Here is a 16,949-nt window from a genome sequence, read left to right on the forward strand (position 1 = left end):
TTTTAAATGTATAGACTAATTAATATAGGTTGATCTTGCTAATGAGAGTGGACCTCAGTTAAAAGCCCAAACAAACAGAAATAATAAGATTCTCATGAATAAGAAAGATGGGATGCCTCCTGCCTGGTGAATGGTTGTACATCAGTCTCTTCCGGCCTCAGACTGAACAGTCAGCATTTCCTGGTGTCAGCCTGCCAGCCTTTGGACTGGAGCTATACCAATAGTTGCTGGTTCTTAGCTTTTGCGTTTGGACTAGAGCTTTACTCTGGCTCCCTTGGAGCTCCAGCTCCCACTCACAGAACCAGAAACTTATCAGTGTCCACAATCAGGTAAGCTAATGAGAAATCTCATACATGTACACACATGCCCCTCCCCACATGCCCAAGTCTTTGTTTTTCTAGAAAGCCTGGACTTAATGCAGTTATTTATAATTTAATTATAGTTTGTATTCCTTTTCAAAATGCTATTTCTCAAAAATAACAATATCCAAGATACATTTATTCTTATTTATACATTAATTCAGTTCTGTGGAAAATAATTTTTGTTTGCAAACAAGGAACGAACATTAATTCTGAGATGTTTTCTGAGGTCATGAGCTTCTTTCCTGCAAGAGGTAGCTATAGAAAAGTAGCCACAGGATTATCACCATGGATTGCTGCAGCCATGAATCATCTGAAGGAATGGGTGGGCATGGGAGTGTTAACAGGCCTTCTGGTGTTGGTCTCCTTGGTTTGCCTGTGGTATATATGCAAGATTAGAGTCTCACAACAGTGTGATGCAGCCATGATCATTCAGGCCTTTACAGCCATTGAAGCAGGACATTCTCCCCAAGCATGGTTGGATACCATAAAAAGCTAAAATGATACGCTCAGGATGCGAGGCTAAGCACTGCACTCAGGGTCAGCCGCTTTCGACCCAGAGAAGAGCATGTCTGATTGCATGCGGGTTGATGCCCCAGGTCCCGCCTCTGAGAAAAAGGTATCGGACGGGTCTGATGCTCTTTGGGTGGATGACACCTAAATGAACATCTGTACAAAGTCCCAATTTATTTCTAATATCAGAGATCAGACCTCTACTCTTGCCTGATGCGTCTAAAACAAAAAGGGGGAACTGTAGAGAGCTGCGGAATGCTATGCCTTAAAGATGGAGCTGGTTTCTGCCTTCCACCTTCCCGATGGTGAGTGCTCTCTGTCACGAACAACTCCACATTTGGCTAAGGCTGAGGATCTGGCTTGCTTCCATGTATGTGGACCTATCTGCATTGCCCCCGTGGCACGCCTGGGTTGGCTACCCAGAGGCTATTTAAGCTGTGGGCTGGCTTTCCCCGGGGTCCGAGGATTGTTCAATGTTCCTGAATAAACTGCATTGAAAAAAAAAAAAAAAAAGAAAAGTAGCATTCTTTTTTTCCCTGTAAGGTTAAGGTTTTACACTGGTTTTTACATTTTTATTATTATTGCTTTCCTATCCGATAAGTTAAACAGTGACCAGAAAGGTAGGGGAATGTTCAAGGTGTAGGAAGCAGGCAAAGATTCAATGGTTATTGGAAGAAGCCTGTGGGACTCTGGCAGCTAGAGTGAAGTTCGTTCCAGGAAAGTTAGCAGAATACCACTCCTCCAACAGGAGGAGACCTCAGTCACGGCCAAGGGCATGCTAGCTCTATTTACTGCTCCACAAGGGCTTGTGCTGGTTTGCACACACAGCTGGTGGAACATGCTTCTCGAGGGACTGCAGTGACATAGGGTTTTGAATCCCTGATCCCCCATATAAAAATGGTTAAAGGAAAATCAAAGGCTCATGAACACTGGCAATAAAGTGAAGTGATGGCATATTCCTTTGATCCCACAAATGCAAGAGTGCAAGATAAAGCAGCAGGCAGAACATTTATGCTGGCCTCTGAGAGTAAGGAGGCAGAGGACGAGATGGTTTGGAGGAGGCTTTGAGCATAGGAAACCCCCTAAACCATCTGCCAGAACCTGGGGAGAGCTGGCAAACTGACACCGGGGCAATAGCTAAACCTGAGAGTTGTTGACCATCAGTGCTAGTAAGTGTAAGCGCCACACCCCGGGGCTGGGACAGTGCACTCACCCAGCGACTGTTTATACTTTAACAATGTGATTGGTAGCATTCACTGCTTTCATGGCATAAACACCATCATCAGAGTCAGTTGCAGGTCTCAACATGAACATAAAGTTCGGAAATGTTGTGCACGACTCTTGCAGGTGGGAGCCAGCTGCGAAAAGAGCCAGGGCCTCTTACCAGGCCTGGCTGAACACTGAGTACAAAGTGTGGAGAGGAAAAATCAAACCCGAGCAGAGTAAGGACAAAGGAGATAACGGGAGGGGAAGGCTGAGAACTCTTCCTTTCTTGGGGAATGGAGCAGAGCCGGGAATTACAGAGAGCGCTGGTGCATTTCTGAACACTGAAGAAGCAGGGGAAGGTGCTCTGTGCAGCTAGCCTGGCTGCTTTGAGCTAAGCCACCCTTTGGACACCAGGAAAGCCAGGGAGGGCTTCACCGAATTAGGCAACAGAAAAGTACTGTGGTAAAATCCTGGGAATGTCAGTGTCAGAAGTCATGCAACACCATGCCAGAGAGACTCACCAGAAGCAGAAGCAAAGCCGAGACACGCTCGTCCTCGGCCATCTATTCTGTTTGGAGGTCACACTCCCAACTACCTACAATGAGTTAAACTAGCCTAAACAGGCTGTGATGCTCAGGCTTCCTCCTTCCACTCAGTCAACAACTTTCTGCTCACACCTCACTTCCTCCCAGTTGCCATAGGTTCACAACCAGAGACCCTGTATGTGCCAGATACTCATTATACTCATTATTTGATACTCATTATAAGCCCCAGTTATCCGTACCATGTGCCTGACCACCTCATCATTACCCTCAGTTATCTGTTCTCAATCTCTTCACGTCTCACATGAGAGCTGACAAATCATTAACAAATGATGTTTCTGTGGTTAATTTCAGCTTCACAGTTTTCTTTCCTGGTGCTTTTCTACAGCAGATATTTCATCCATTTTCATTTCTGGATTCACCAAAACAATAACTAATTTGGATTTTTTTTTTTTTTTTTGATACTTAGGCAGAGCTGCGCGTGGTAGCCCACACCTGCGATCTCAGCACTTGGAGAGGCAGAGGCAGGTGGATCTCTGTGAGCCTGAGGCCAGCCTGTACTGCAAAGTGAGTCCAGGACAGAGCCAAGGCCACACTGAGAAACCCTGTCTCGAAAAAAAAAAAAACAAAAAACCAAAAAACATTAAAAATAACTTAGGCAGGATATGGGGAGGAGATTTTTGGTCAGAAAAGCTTTAGTAGCTTGTTTCTTTGGTAAGGAATCAAACTGTACACCAACTAGAAAGAAGGGATGCGCATGATTTAGGTTGTGTAGGAAGCAGGGACCTGTGGGGGGTGTGGGAGCAAGACAGTGACAGGCTGTTGTTTTGTTGTTTGTCCAAGAGTGAAGTAGGCAGACAGTGAAGGGGGAGCAAACAGAGAAGACTCATCCACCACTCAGGACAGACAATTCACGCAGGAAAACGGAAGGTCGCATAGGAGTAACAACTCAAGCAAGGAATTGCGAGCCCCACTTTAAAAAATATTTTTAATTTTGTTTTTCAAATGGAAGCATAGTGACATCATTCCTCCACCCCCCACTCCAGTTTACCTTTCCTCTCTCTGACCCTTCCCACACAGACCTCATCTGCTCGCTCTCAAACTCATGACCTCTGTTTTTCTAACCTTTATTTTACATGTGAGTGTTCTGCGTGCCTGCATGCATGTGTATCTCAGGTCAGAGATCCCCTCTTCTGCTGCAACCCCTGAGCCTTAGGAACGGGAACTGTGTTGTATCTGGTGGGGCTGAGCACCACATCATCCCTTGTTCCTGCTTGGTTGTGGTTTTCTGTACTGGTCTCTGTTGCAAGGATCAGTTTCTTTGCTGAGGGGTAAGACCTGTACTTATCTGTGGGTATAAGGATACATATTTAGAATGCAGTTAGAGATTATTCTGGTTTAGTGGCAGTTCTGGCTGCTTCTCCAGGATCCATGGCTTCACTAGGCTTGAGTAACTGACTAGGTTTTCCAATCCCAGACATGATTTCCCTCTTGCTGGTCACGCCTCAAGTTCAACTGAAGAGCTGTTGGTTACCAGTTGCAATGTTAGGGATATTGTGCCATGGTAGTCATTGTTTTAGTTCAATGGCATTGAGGCTGGGTAAGAGCGCTGGTTGCTTCCTCCTTTAGAAGCCTGCATGGTGCCTTCTGGTGCTACAAGAGCTAGTCCTCAGGGAAGAAGCTCTCAGGAAAGAAGCAGCTTGGATCCTCCCAGTTCTGTGTTCAAAGGACACGGTGTCTTCATCAACAGGATCTTACTTTCTAGCTCTAGGAGGCAACCAAGGGCAACAGCTATGGCCTATGCATGTTTTGGGAATTACTTTTTTTTTTTAATTTATTTTTAATTGTTTTAAATTTTTTATTAATTAAACTTATTCACTTTGTATCCCAGCTGTACCCCCCTCCTTCATTCCCTCCCAATCCCATTTTGCTCCCTCCCTCATCTCCTCCCATACCCTTTCCCTGGTCCACTGATAGGGGAGGTCCTCCTCCCCTTCCATCTGACCCTAGCCTATCAGGTCTCATCAGAACTGGCTGTGTTGTCTTCCTCTGTGGCCTGGCAAAGCTGCTCCCTCCCTCAGGGGGAGGTGATCTGAGTTCATGTCAGAGACAGACCCTGTTCCTCTTACTAGGGAACCCACTTGGAGATTGTGCTGCCATGGGCTACATCTGTGCAGGGGTTCTAGGTTATCTCCATGAACTTTGGGCAGAGTACAGGGAATTTTATCAAAGAAGGGAGAGATAGAAAGACCTGGAGGGGACTGGAGTGCCACAAAGAGAGCCACAGAACCAAAAAGTCTGGGCCCAGGGGTCTTTCCTGAGATTGACACTCCAACCAAGGACCATTCATGGGAATTTCTTGGACAATGATGACCAACAATTCGAAATGATGTTTCTCATGTCTGGTGTTGGGGTTTTATTAGATAACCTATGGCTCTTGATTATGCCCAGAGGGGAAATTTTCATTTAACCAACAATATAAGTATATGATACATGGACTTACATGTATTATAGATATTTTATGCCTTTTTTCAGATACCCTTAGTGCTATGTTACCCTCCTTCCTCTATCTTCTGTATTTTTCTCTCTTTCTGCTTCTCAAATTCAAGGCCTCCTTTTCCCATTTCCTCCTTCAAATCACAAGCACCTTGCTCCTCCCTCTTTATGGCCTCCCCAACACCTGCCTGCTTCACAGCCCCGTTTTAGTGTTCTCGTTTCTGCAGTTACTCCAAGTTATATACACACATATGAAGATTTGAAGCTAGGAACCGCAGATGACAGAAAACTTCCTACATTTGTCCTTCTGGGTTACCTCATTCGATAGGACCTCTTCTAGTTTCCAACGAATTTAATTATTTTATTGTTTTCACCGCTGACTGAGCAGATTGATCTATCTGTGAGGTAGAATGTTCAGTATAGCGGGGTCACATGGTAAGTTTATTTTTAACCTTTTAAGCCTTCTCCACACTGATTTCCAGATTGGCTGCATTAGTTGGCAAGCTGGCCAATAGTTAACGAGGGTTCCCTTTTCCCCACATCCCCTCCAGCATTTGTTGTCAGTTGTTTGCTGACCATTGCCATTCTGATTGGGGTAAGAGGAGATCTCAAAGTTGTTTTAATCCGCATTTCCCTGGTTTCCAGAGATGATGAACATTTTGGGTGGTGGTGAGGGTATTTCTTAGGTATTTTCACTCCTGCCTCTGAGAAGTCTCTGTTCAGATTCCAAGCCCATTTTCTGAATGGATGATTTGTTTTTTGACTCTGTTTTTGAGTTTCCTGTAGAGTCTAGATATTAATCCTCCATGAGATGTAGAGCTGGCAAATTTCTATTCTGTGGGGTTCCTCTTCACCATACTGACTGTGTGTTTTTTTTTTAGCTGTGCAGAAAGTTTTTAGTTTCGTGAAGTCTCACTTGTCAATTGTTGAGAAGGCCTAAACTCTTAGTGTCAGCCAGATGCCAATCAAGAGATGTTATGAATATCAAAGCTCTGAGTCCTTGGTGGGCCTCAGATGGCAAACAAAGGCAGTCTTCTGAATGTGAGAAATGTTTTCCTCCCCTGTCAAAGACAGCTAGCCTGTTAAAAACCCTTATTTCATCTCTCCAAGCTTATAAATCTTTTATGCAAATCTTTCAACCTCTCTCACCTGGTAAAACTGTTTACAAAAAGGCCCAGTTACATTCCCAGATCTTGATGACCTGGAGTGGCTAGCTTCTTCCTCTTTCCTTTCCAACGACTTTTTGAAACTAGCCAGTCTTGAAAGACTGAGGTCTGACAACAGCCAGTGGAGAAAAGACATAGTCACTATCTGCGTTAGAAGAAAATCTAACTGGACTCCTTGCCTCATCGTGCTCGCTAGCCCTGTTTGGGTCATGGTGCACCCTTTCCACAAAAAGAAACTGCTCTGCCAAGTTACTTTCGCTTTGTTCACATGTTTCTTTGTGCAGTGCCAAGAATATCTCTTCCTAGCATGAAGAACAAGTCTGTGGACTGCACGTTGCCAACCAGCTGTCTTGGAGGGCGGGAACTGTAGGGCTGCCCTGAGGCAGGAAGGAGTCTTCTGCCATGAACAGTGGGCTTCTGGGAGATGGTCAAGGCAGAGATAGTGGTTGACCCTGAAGCAGAAATGCCTTTTCTGAGAGTAGCATGTCTCAGAAGCTGGAGCAGACCCAGTTTCCCCACCTGTTCCTCTCTTGCAGGTCCAAAAGGCAGAGGCAGTCTTCCTTCTCTGAGAAAAGCCTAGTAAGTTGGATGATGGAGAGGACATGGCTAGCGTTAATAGAGACCTAGGCAGGCCCTGATTGGTTGTGTGTATGCAAATAAAGTGAAGAATAAGGACCAAACAGGCACGGACCCATCAGCCAGGGAAGGAAAGCAGCAGCCCACCAGAACCAGGGAAAGTTCTCAATCAGGGTCACTTCTCTGGCCCTTTCCCCTCTCAGTGTTGAGGTGAAAGTGAGGAAAAACAACCAGAAAACAGTAAGGGCATGACTCCATCCCCACCCCTGCAGCTTTCGACTCTGTTCCTGCCCCAGTGTCAGAGGTCTTCTCATGTGTTCCTAGCGGGCTACTTGGACCACCCACTGGGGCCCTCCTGCTGCTGCTAATGGCTGGCCCCAGCAGTCTCGGAGGGCGGGGTGCTCTTCTATCTTCAGCACAGTAAATAATCATTCTTAGAGCACATACCGGATAACTGAGTTAGTGCTTTATAAGTTTTATTAGTGTGTGTGTGTGTGTGTGTGTGTGTGTGTGTGTGTAAATAGATTGACTATATGTTACAGAGGCTGACAAGTCCCCAGGTTTACAAGAAGCTTTGTTTTGTCTTTTTGGGTCACATTTCCATTTCCTTGATCAGTGAGTGAAATCTTGGAATCTAGAAAGAAAGAAAGAAAGAAAGAAAGAAAGAAAGAAAGAAAGAAAGAAAGAAAGAAAGGAAGGAAGGAAGGAAGGAAGGAAGGAAGGAAGGAAGGAAGGAAGAAAGCCCGGAGATAAGGATCATAAGAGACGTCACTGGAGGGCTTTCTCTAGATCCACAGTCAGCCTGACTCGGCAACTCAAGCTGCTGTTGAATGAAGTCTAATGAGTAACTAAAACCTGTAAAAAACGAAAGAGCAGCTTGACGTGACCACTTCACACGTGGCTGCTGTTCTACCCCAGGCCATCCCTGCACTGGGCTCGGTGTGAGGCTTATAGAATCTTTTTTGCAACTCACACCATTGCTTAAACACGCTGTGCTGCGATACGGAAAAGACCATGTACTATATACCACACACCAAACAGAAGACACCACCCGATGCACATCACCAGTGGGCTGTGCACCGATGGCAATGTGGGATATGACACAGCATGAGAGAATCACCCCCCCTCCCCCCAAAAAAAAAACACTGAGCAAAAATGCTAGACAAAAATAAATGCCTATGCCTAAGGAGATGGCCCAGTGGGTTAGAGGGTCTGCCTCGCAAGCGTGAGGACCTGAGCTCACACCTGTGGAAAGCTAGGTGTGGTGGCGGGTGCCCGGGATGCCAGCACAGAGGGCCAGAGTCAGGTGGATTCTGAGGGCTTGGTGGCCAGCCAGTCTAGCAGCTGCTGCAATATCCTGGTTCAGAAAGACCCTGTATTAAAACAATAGGGTGGTGAGCGAGAGAGGGAGACAGGAGACGTCTCAACCGCTGGCCTCTGAATGAACACTCAGAGGTTCACATGCACGCTTTAGGCCACACGCATCATGTCTTTAAGTACATGCACGGTTCTCTTGTGTGAAAACAAAGTAGACAATACTAATCCATGCAGCTCTACCCCAGGGTACTGGTTGCCCTTGAAAGAGGGGGCGTAACTGAAAGGACACAAAGGCAGCTTTTTGAGTGCTGTCTCCATGGACACATCCTGTTTGTGAAAATTGATCAAGGTGTGGGTTTGGGATATATGTGTGATTTTGTTTGCGTCCTACACACCTCCTTAAAAAGTTAAAGAAATGTTATTAGATGTCCGTGCCCTTCTCAGATTCTCTCCATGGGCAATTACCCTCTCATGCCTCTTTGTATGAGGGCAGTATTTTGCCTGCATGTATATCTGTGCACCACATGCTTGTAGCGCCCTCCACGGCCAGAAAAAGGAACCAGATCCCTTGGGACTGGAGTCACAGGCCACTGCGAGTCACCACGTGGGTTCTGGAAATTGAATCGGGTCCTCTGGAAGAGCAGCCAGTGCTGTTAACTGCTGAGCCATCTCTCCAGCGCAGGCCTGTCAGTGTATAAGCACCTGACCTCCACACTCTTCATGCGGTACTGGGAGGGTCCTGTATTGTGTAATTATGATAGCCTGGGAGGGGGGTCGGGAGCTTAAACTCAAATTGTCTACAGTTTGTACTTCACTAATACCATTTATTAGCGGCCAATTCTGCGTATTTCATTCCTCTCTCTTTCCATCACTCTGCAGGCGTTTCTGGGGAACAGTCCCAGATAGAACTGCTCCATATTGAACTTTGTTTTGTAATCTGATCTGGAGGAAATGCAAACCAATGTAGTCCTTTAACTTTCCCAGAATCCCGTACTCGGGCCATGTGTACACACACACACACACACACACACACACACACGAAGGGTTTTAGAATATGCACTAAACCTTAAGGACGATCCCCAATGAGTCATGCCCTTCAGTTAGTTCCACTGTGGCTGGAACTGGTGGCCAGAACTGGTTCTAGCCAGAAGATGCAGCAGGAGTAATGAGTAGCCAATCCCATGACGGGGTTTTGTGCCTGCTGAAGATAAGGAGTCTTTTCTGTTGGTTGGGAAGAAGCAGTTTGTCCCCCTGAGGTGCCTGTGGAAGTCAGACAGCAGGTGATCACTAGGAACCAGGATAGGTCTCTGGAAGCAGCCAGGACCCTTGGTCCTGCAACCATAAGGAAATGAATCCTGGCAACAACTTGAGTGAGCTTGGACATTGGTGAGAACCCCACCCTGCGGATACTGCATTTGCAGCCTAGGGACCCCAGCTAAACTGTGTGCCTCTTGACCCTCAGGAAATTTTGATATAACAAAGTATGCTGCTTTTAGCAGGCAGGTTTGTGATGATTTTTAAAAAAATTAACACAACAGTAGTAAACAAATACACTCTTTGTGGAACCTTTTTGTGTGGGGTACATGTGTGTACATGTTGGCCCTGGGGGCCAGAGGACAATCTCAGGTGTCGTTCTTCAGATGACTCCTCACCTCCCCCTTTTAAAAAACAAAGCCACCACCTCCTGCTCTTAAAACTTGCTAAAGCAGTTAAGCTGGATGTCAAGTAAGTCCCAGGGAGCTTCTGAAGAGTTTTAGTTAGCCTGAGTATAACTCTATTTTGAAAGAGAGAACCATCTTGACTGAAAGCTGAACGCAGGTACCAGGAAATATCGCAGAATGTACACTTGGTAGAAAACAAAGTTAACTCTCCTAGCAACAGCCTCCAGGAAATATCATAGAATAAATGCTTCATAGAAAATAGAGACAATCTCCCTGGCAATAATCAATGAGAATCAGTTGGGAATCGGCTGGGAAAATTCTCCCCGATGTTTCAGATACAGTTTAGAAGAATAGCAATTGTGATCATATGCCTTAGGCAATTGTGATTATGTGCCTCGGAGAAGGTCGCCTGGCCCCTCTAACTTTTACCTAATCCTGTAAAATCAAGGAAATATGTGTCCCCCTGCTTGCTGCCATGGAAACCCCCTGCTCACAGACTTTCCCTTTAAAAACCCTACTCACTCAGAGCTCGAGGTCCCACTTCTCTACTGTTGCATCAGTGAGACTTGGGTCCCGAGTTCGATTGCTCTCGTAATAAAGCTCTCTTGCTATTGCATCGAGTTGTCTCCTGGTGGTCTCTGAGGGTCCTGTGAACTGACATTACACTTCCTGCCTCGGCTTGCCCAGAGGTGGGACTGCAAGCAGGCCACTGCAGCCAGCTTTTAAAATGTGGATTCTGAGAATCAAATTCAAGTACTGGGAAAGTATTTTACTAGCTGAGCCATCTGCCCAACCCCTCTGTGGAATGGTTGCAGGCTTTTGGGGTTTGTTTTGTTGGTGTTGTTTGTTTTGTTTTTAATTTTTTGAGATTTATCGTTTTCTGTGTGTGGGTCTATTGCCTACATGTATGTGTGTGAACCATGCTTACGAAGGGCCCGTGGAAGCCAGAAGAGGACAATTAAGATGGGCTGCCAAGTGGCCAGTGAGCACAGGTGTGTCCACTAACAACTCTCTACAAATGTTTTCTGGGAAGCTTGATCTGGCAGAACCTGGCCTCTCCAGGGTCAGGAGGAAGTCAAGGTCCTCAGCATGTCATTCCAGGCTCATTTCAAAAGTCTGTTGCGTTGTAACTTGGCACATAAGGTTTTCCCTTCTCAGATACATTACTTAGGAATCCAGGCAATCCTTCCAGATGCTGTGGGTGGAAGCCATCCACTGCTATGAGCATATAGTAGCATCAGTCAGCACTTCCGTGTTTTTGCACTTGTTTCCTGGGCTTCCTGCAGCTACAGTCAGTCTGGGAGGGAACCCCGCCAGCCTCATGTTCTCATACTTGTTTCGTCTAACAGTTCAGCCCACGCACGGTCCAATCAGTGTTCAAGGCTTTAGTCCCTGGAGGAATGGTGGGGACAGTTCTTCTGGCAACTTGGCAGGTGGCTGAATGGAGCTTTCCCTGACACCCAGGGGTCACCCGTTCCCAGTTCCCAGTGGGAGCCACAGGCACATGTTGGTAAGCCAGGCCGGTACTATATCCACTCAGGTCACATGATGAGGATTGTCTTCAAATGAAGACACTCATGACCCGCTCCCTCTCCCTCTTTCCATATGTGTAGTCGTTTCTCTCTTGTCCACCTCTTGACCCTTCTGAGACCCTTCCCTACAAGTGCTGCTTTCACGATGCACAGAGTTCGTTAGCACACACACCTCGACAGCCAGAAGCAAACCAACTCCTGCCTCCCAGTAGCCGCTTAACACCCACAGCTCCTCAGCAAGGGGGTGCCTCAGAAGTAACTCTATTTTCCTTCTCCATCATCACATTCGAAGTCTGAAAACTCCTGAGAAAAGTTCCATTGCCCTTCTCTGAGCAACCTTTGCAAATCACTTTGCATTTGCCCAGTTTAAGAGCGGTCTTCCAGCTGGGCAGTGGCGGTCGCCTTTGATCCCAGCACTTGGGAGGCAGAGGCAGGCAGACCTCTGTGAGTCCGAGGCCATCCTGGTACACAGAGCGGTTCCATGACAGCCAAGGCTGCACAGAGAAACCCTGTCTCAAAAAAACAAGAAGAAGAAGAAGAAGAAGGGGGGGGGGGGAATGGTCTTCCAGAACAATCCCATTCAGCTTAGTCTCCTCACAGAGCACAGCTATTCGTCAGATCTGCAGAGAGGTCGAGCCTCCTGCATGGCTCTGGTCTCACTAGGGTCCAGGCTCGGTTGGGGTGCTTTCATCCACCTCATAGAAAGGACCGCCTGGTCAAGGGTGCCACATGCTGTTCTTCCCCGCTTTGTTTGGCTCATCACTCCCACAGGCCCTTCCCATGCTGAGCCAGGGTTTCCGGAAAGCTCCGGGTGAGGTGGAGGGCTGCTTCCCCGAGGCTTTGCAGAATCGCCGGCACAAGCTAGGTTTGCCCACCTGATGTTTTCGTGGGCGTAGCCTGTGTGGCTGCTGCGTAGCTGAGGATACAGCTAACCTACCTACGTCCTGAGAAACTCAGGAATTTTAATCAAGCTGCAAAGCTGTCTGCTAAACCCTGCAGTAATACCCACTGACAATATAATGACCACAGTCGTTGAAATCTGTTCTCTGTGGACCAGGCACAGCTCTAGGCTATCTAGGGATGCTTTGTCGCTGTGCTCCCAATTAAAACAAACAAACAAACAAACAAACAAACTGTCGACACTTTAATTAAATCTATTCAACGGCTTTTGAAACAGTCTTTTTTTTTTCTATTTGTTTGTTTCTTTTTATTTTATAAATGGGGAAATAGCCTCTGCGAGATTCGGCAAGCTGTTCAAAGCCACACCACTATTAGACAGCAGATCTGGGATTGGAAATGTTTGACAAAATTCATGTTTTCTTTTTCTTTTTTTTTTTTTTTTTTTTTTTTTTTGCCTATCTGCATTGCTTGAAACAAAAAAAGAATTGTCTCAAAGTAACATTGCATTTCACAAAGTAACAAAGTGCAAGCAAAAGGAGCCCCAGAAGCCAGCACTCACACTGGGGCAGGGAGTTCTCTTAGTTTTGATTCTAAAGCAGGTGATGACTCTCTCTTCCCTTTTGCCAGGCTCTTTCAAGACTGACTAGTTTTGAAAGAATTGGGGCAAAGGAAATGAAAGAAAGGGGAAAGAGGTGGGCCACTCCAGACTATCAAGCTTTACAACTGGGCCTTTGTGTAAAGAAATGCTTTACCTGGTGAGGGAGATTAAAGCAGGGGGAGATTTATGGACTATTGGCCCCTCCCAGGTTAACTTTAGAAAAAAAATCCTCACAATGCAGAAGAGAGTGCATAGACTGTTTTATCAATGTAACCACACCTCTACGATGTGCCGGACTTTCTGTGGCATCCACCTCAGCAGGACAATTGTATGGAGGAGAGGGAGGTGATTCTGCTCCCTAAAGGAGGTTACTGACCATTAAGGCAAGGAGGGTGTGGCAGAAAAGAGCAATAGGAAGCAGCTCCAGAAGGCCCGTGCTGTCTGGCTCCCTCCCTTCTCTCTATCTCCATTAAGGTCTCTCAGCCTGTGGGACAGTTTCACCCACATTCAGGGGAGGTCTTCCCCAGACTCCTTGCTGGACTCAGCCTCACAGAATTACTCAGAGGTTTGCTCTGGCTAAAGTTCTAGGCTTCTCCCATTCCTTCAAGTTGAAAAACACTCATTGCCATTGCTTCCTGGGTAATGCCTTGAGACTTTTAAGCTTTTTCTGCTTTGGAACAAAATTCAGGGTATATTTGCTTCGATTATGAGGAAGAGGCAGCCAGTGTCAGCCAGCTTCCTAGGCATCTTGGTGCAGAGTAGAGCAGAGTGTGGCTGCAGGGCTCAGGATGAAGGACCCAACAGGGGGTTGGATGAGGAAGAGTTAACTGGTTCTTGAGCCAGAATTCCTTTTGTACTCTCAAAGTGCAAGTGCTAGACATTCCAGGCCTCTTTTGCAAGCCAGCTTTAGCCTCAGAAAACCCACATTTTCTGTTAAGCAAAATTTAAGTGAGCTTGATAGTTTTTTTTTAAATAAACGAGTTTATTTTTATTTATTACATCATTTTTCTTGACGTATACATAAAGGATATAGTCCTGATTCAGTGTTTGCATATATTTCACATAAGATGATTTTCTTATACAACTGGGAGACCACAATAGTTTCCCATATATAAAAAGTTTGTAACAATTTAAAACTAAAATATAAGTTTGTAGAAGCAAGAAATACATTTTAAAATATTTAATTATAAACCAGGTATGGTAGTGCATGTCAGTAATCCTAGTGCTTAGGAACCGGAAGGTGGGGGATTACTGTGAACTCAAGGCCACCTTGAAATTACACAGTAAATCCACGGCCGGAATAACATACTTAGTGACACACTGTCTCAAAAATAAAATGAAATAACATTAAAATTTAAAAGCATGAGTGTTTATTTTTAAAAAATATAAAGTAACTTGTAAAAGTCTACCTCAGTCCTACCACAGCAAAAATAAAATTGTTAATAATGGTAAACTCAGGTTTCTTCCTAGTGCTGATGTTGCTTTTCTTTTGTTTTTGTTTTTAGACAAAGTCTCATCATGTTGCCAAGGTTGCCCTTGAGTTGGAGATTTTTCCTCCCAGCCTTGCAAGTGCTGAAATTACAGGCACAAACTACCACACCTGGCTTTGAGAACAAGATTAAAATATCTCTAAATATTCATGCAGATGGTGGGAGACTGAAATAATTTTGCAGCTGTGGATTATAATAGATATAGCATTTAAAATAAAAGCATTAAACTTGCTTTTTTAAAATAGAAAATAAGCCTGTGTAGCAAAACTAAAGGAATCTACCTTTAAGTAAAAGTCTTCCAAAGCAGAAAATACTTGTATCTAAAGGAGTGTTTACAAACTATCTTGGACCAGCAAGATGGCTCATCAAGTAAAGGTGCTTGTGGCCAAGCCTCATTATCTGAGACCTGGATTTGGTCCCTGGGGCCCATATGATGCAATAATAGACTGACTCCACAAAGTTGTCCTCTGGGCTCCATACATGTGTTGTGGCAATATACCACTACACAAATAAATTTAATTTAAAAAATTAAAAAATCAAAACTAGTCTTGACGACTGGAGCTGGAGAGATGGCCCAGAGTTCAGTTTCCATCACCCTTGTTGGGTGGCTCACAATCAACTCCAGCTTCAGAGGAGCAAACACCCTCTTTTGGCCTGTGAGGGCACCTGCATGCACATACACAAACAAACATAAGACAATCATAAATAAGTAAGTAAAAAAGAACCCCAGCCACATGTGCTATGGCAGGTGATGGGTTTCAGTAGCAGGGTGTCCTCTTGCTGCCTAGCTACAACATGAGAATACACCCGTTTGATGCCACTGCCCTTTGTAGTCCCGCTGCCACTAGAGCTTTTTACATAACTTAGCTTTGAAAGCGTCTCATATCACTCTACTATCCTGGTGCCTAGCAATACTGCTCCAGCCTCACAGCCAATGGCCACGAATGCTTTCATTTTAATGACTGTCGCTATTAGTATTTTCAGTCATACGTATGTCTTCTCCAAACCCCCTACTTTTTCTCCTTTTTGAAATCATTTGGGTTTCATCATTGGTCTGTTTCCTTTCTCAGGAATGGCCAACACGATCTAGATATTTAACTCAGGTGATTTATGTTGGCCTGTTTAACCCTGGATTCCTCATCCTCAGTATTTTTAGGGATCATCTATGCCTTTCCAGCCAGCAGATTCAAATTTAGTTCCTTTTTTTTTACACTTTACCTTTCTCATTTCTTTTTCTATATCTTCTCTTCTCTTCTACAGGAACATAAATACCACACATTGTGTATGGGGTGTTTGTGTGTGCATGCGTTTGTCTAAGCATTGAAATAAACAGGTTTGCAACTTTTCTGCGTGGTTTGCTCAAGCTAGCTTATCATACCATTCCATTTTCTTTCTTTTTCTCTATTTTGAAACAAGTTCATCTTCTATTCTCTAAGAAATATTTTTCTCAGAACTGGAAAGATGTTAACACTCCAGTTAGGGACGTGTAAATCTGAGCATAGTGGCTCACAGTAACCTGTAACTTCAGCTCCAGGGGACACAACACCCCCTTCTGGCCTCCACAGGCAACTGCACTTACATGTGCATACCCACATACAAACAAACACACACAGTTAAAAATAAAATCTTTTTTGAAGAAAAATGTTTCTCTCTTCAAATATTTCTTTGTTCATTTTTATTGTATGTACACGAGTCTGCAGGCTTGCCTGTGCTGCCTGTGGAGGTCAAGGCCCCTGGAACTGAAGTTACAGACCACTGTGAGCTGTTCTGTGGGTGCTGGAAACTGAGCCCAGAGCCTCGGCAAGAGCTAAGCCATCTGAGCTGCTGAGCCATCTCTATAGTACATATTCAGTGACTTCTACTCTGACTATTATCTTCATGCAACTTTATTTATTTTGGTGCTGAAAGTCAATCCTAGAGCTCTGTGCATGCCAGGAAAACTCTACCACTAAAATGCATCCTGACCCCAGTGCTAAACTCTTGGCTAATCAGTTTTCCATCACTATAACAAACTTCTAAGATGAAAATCTTATAAAGGAAAGGGTGTGTTCTGGTTCACAGTTTGAGGCTTTATTTTATGAGGTTGCTTTGAGCCTGTGCTGGCATTTTGTGGTATGAGTGAGTTTGAGAACAAAGCCACTCATTTTGTGGTTCAGAAGAAAAAGAAGTATCAAGAGACTAAAACCTGATGCTTGGCAGTTAAGAGTACTGTGTTCTTGGAGAGGACCTGAGTATGATTCCCAGCACCCACATGGCAGCTCACAACTGTTACTCCAGTTCTGGGAGATCTGATGCCCTCATCTGGCCTCTGTAGTTACTGTAGTTATTGTGGTTCACATACATACATGCAGGCAAAGCATACAAATAAAAAATAAATATTTTAAAATAAAAAAACTAAGATTTTAGAATTTTCCCTGAGTCAATGCTAAAGGCAGTGACTGGAAGACCTCTCCCTGGCCCCTCCTACCTCTCCATAGTGCCACTCTGAGGGTCTAACCTCCAACACATAGACCTTGGGAAATGTTCAAGATTTAAAAAAAAAAATCCCCTCTCTTTCTACAATTCTGCTAGGTCTCCTCATATTTCTTCACCT

This window comes from Meriones unguiculatus, chromosome 10, assembly GCF_030254825.1.
Source record: "Meriones unguiculatus strain TT.TT164.6M chromosome 10, Bangor_MerUng_6.1, whole genome shotgun sequence".
NCBI lineage: Eukaryota > Metazoa > Chordata > Mammalia > Rodentia > Muridae > Meriones > Meriones unguiculatus.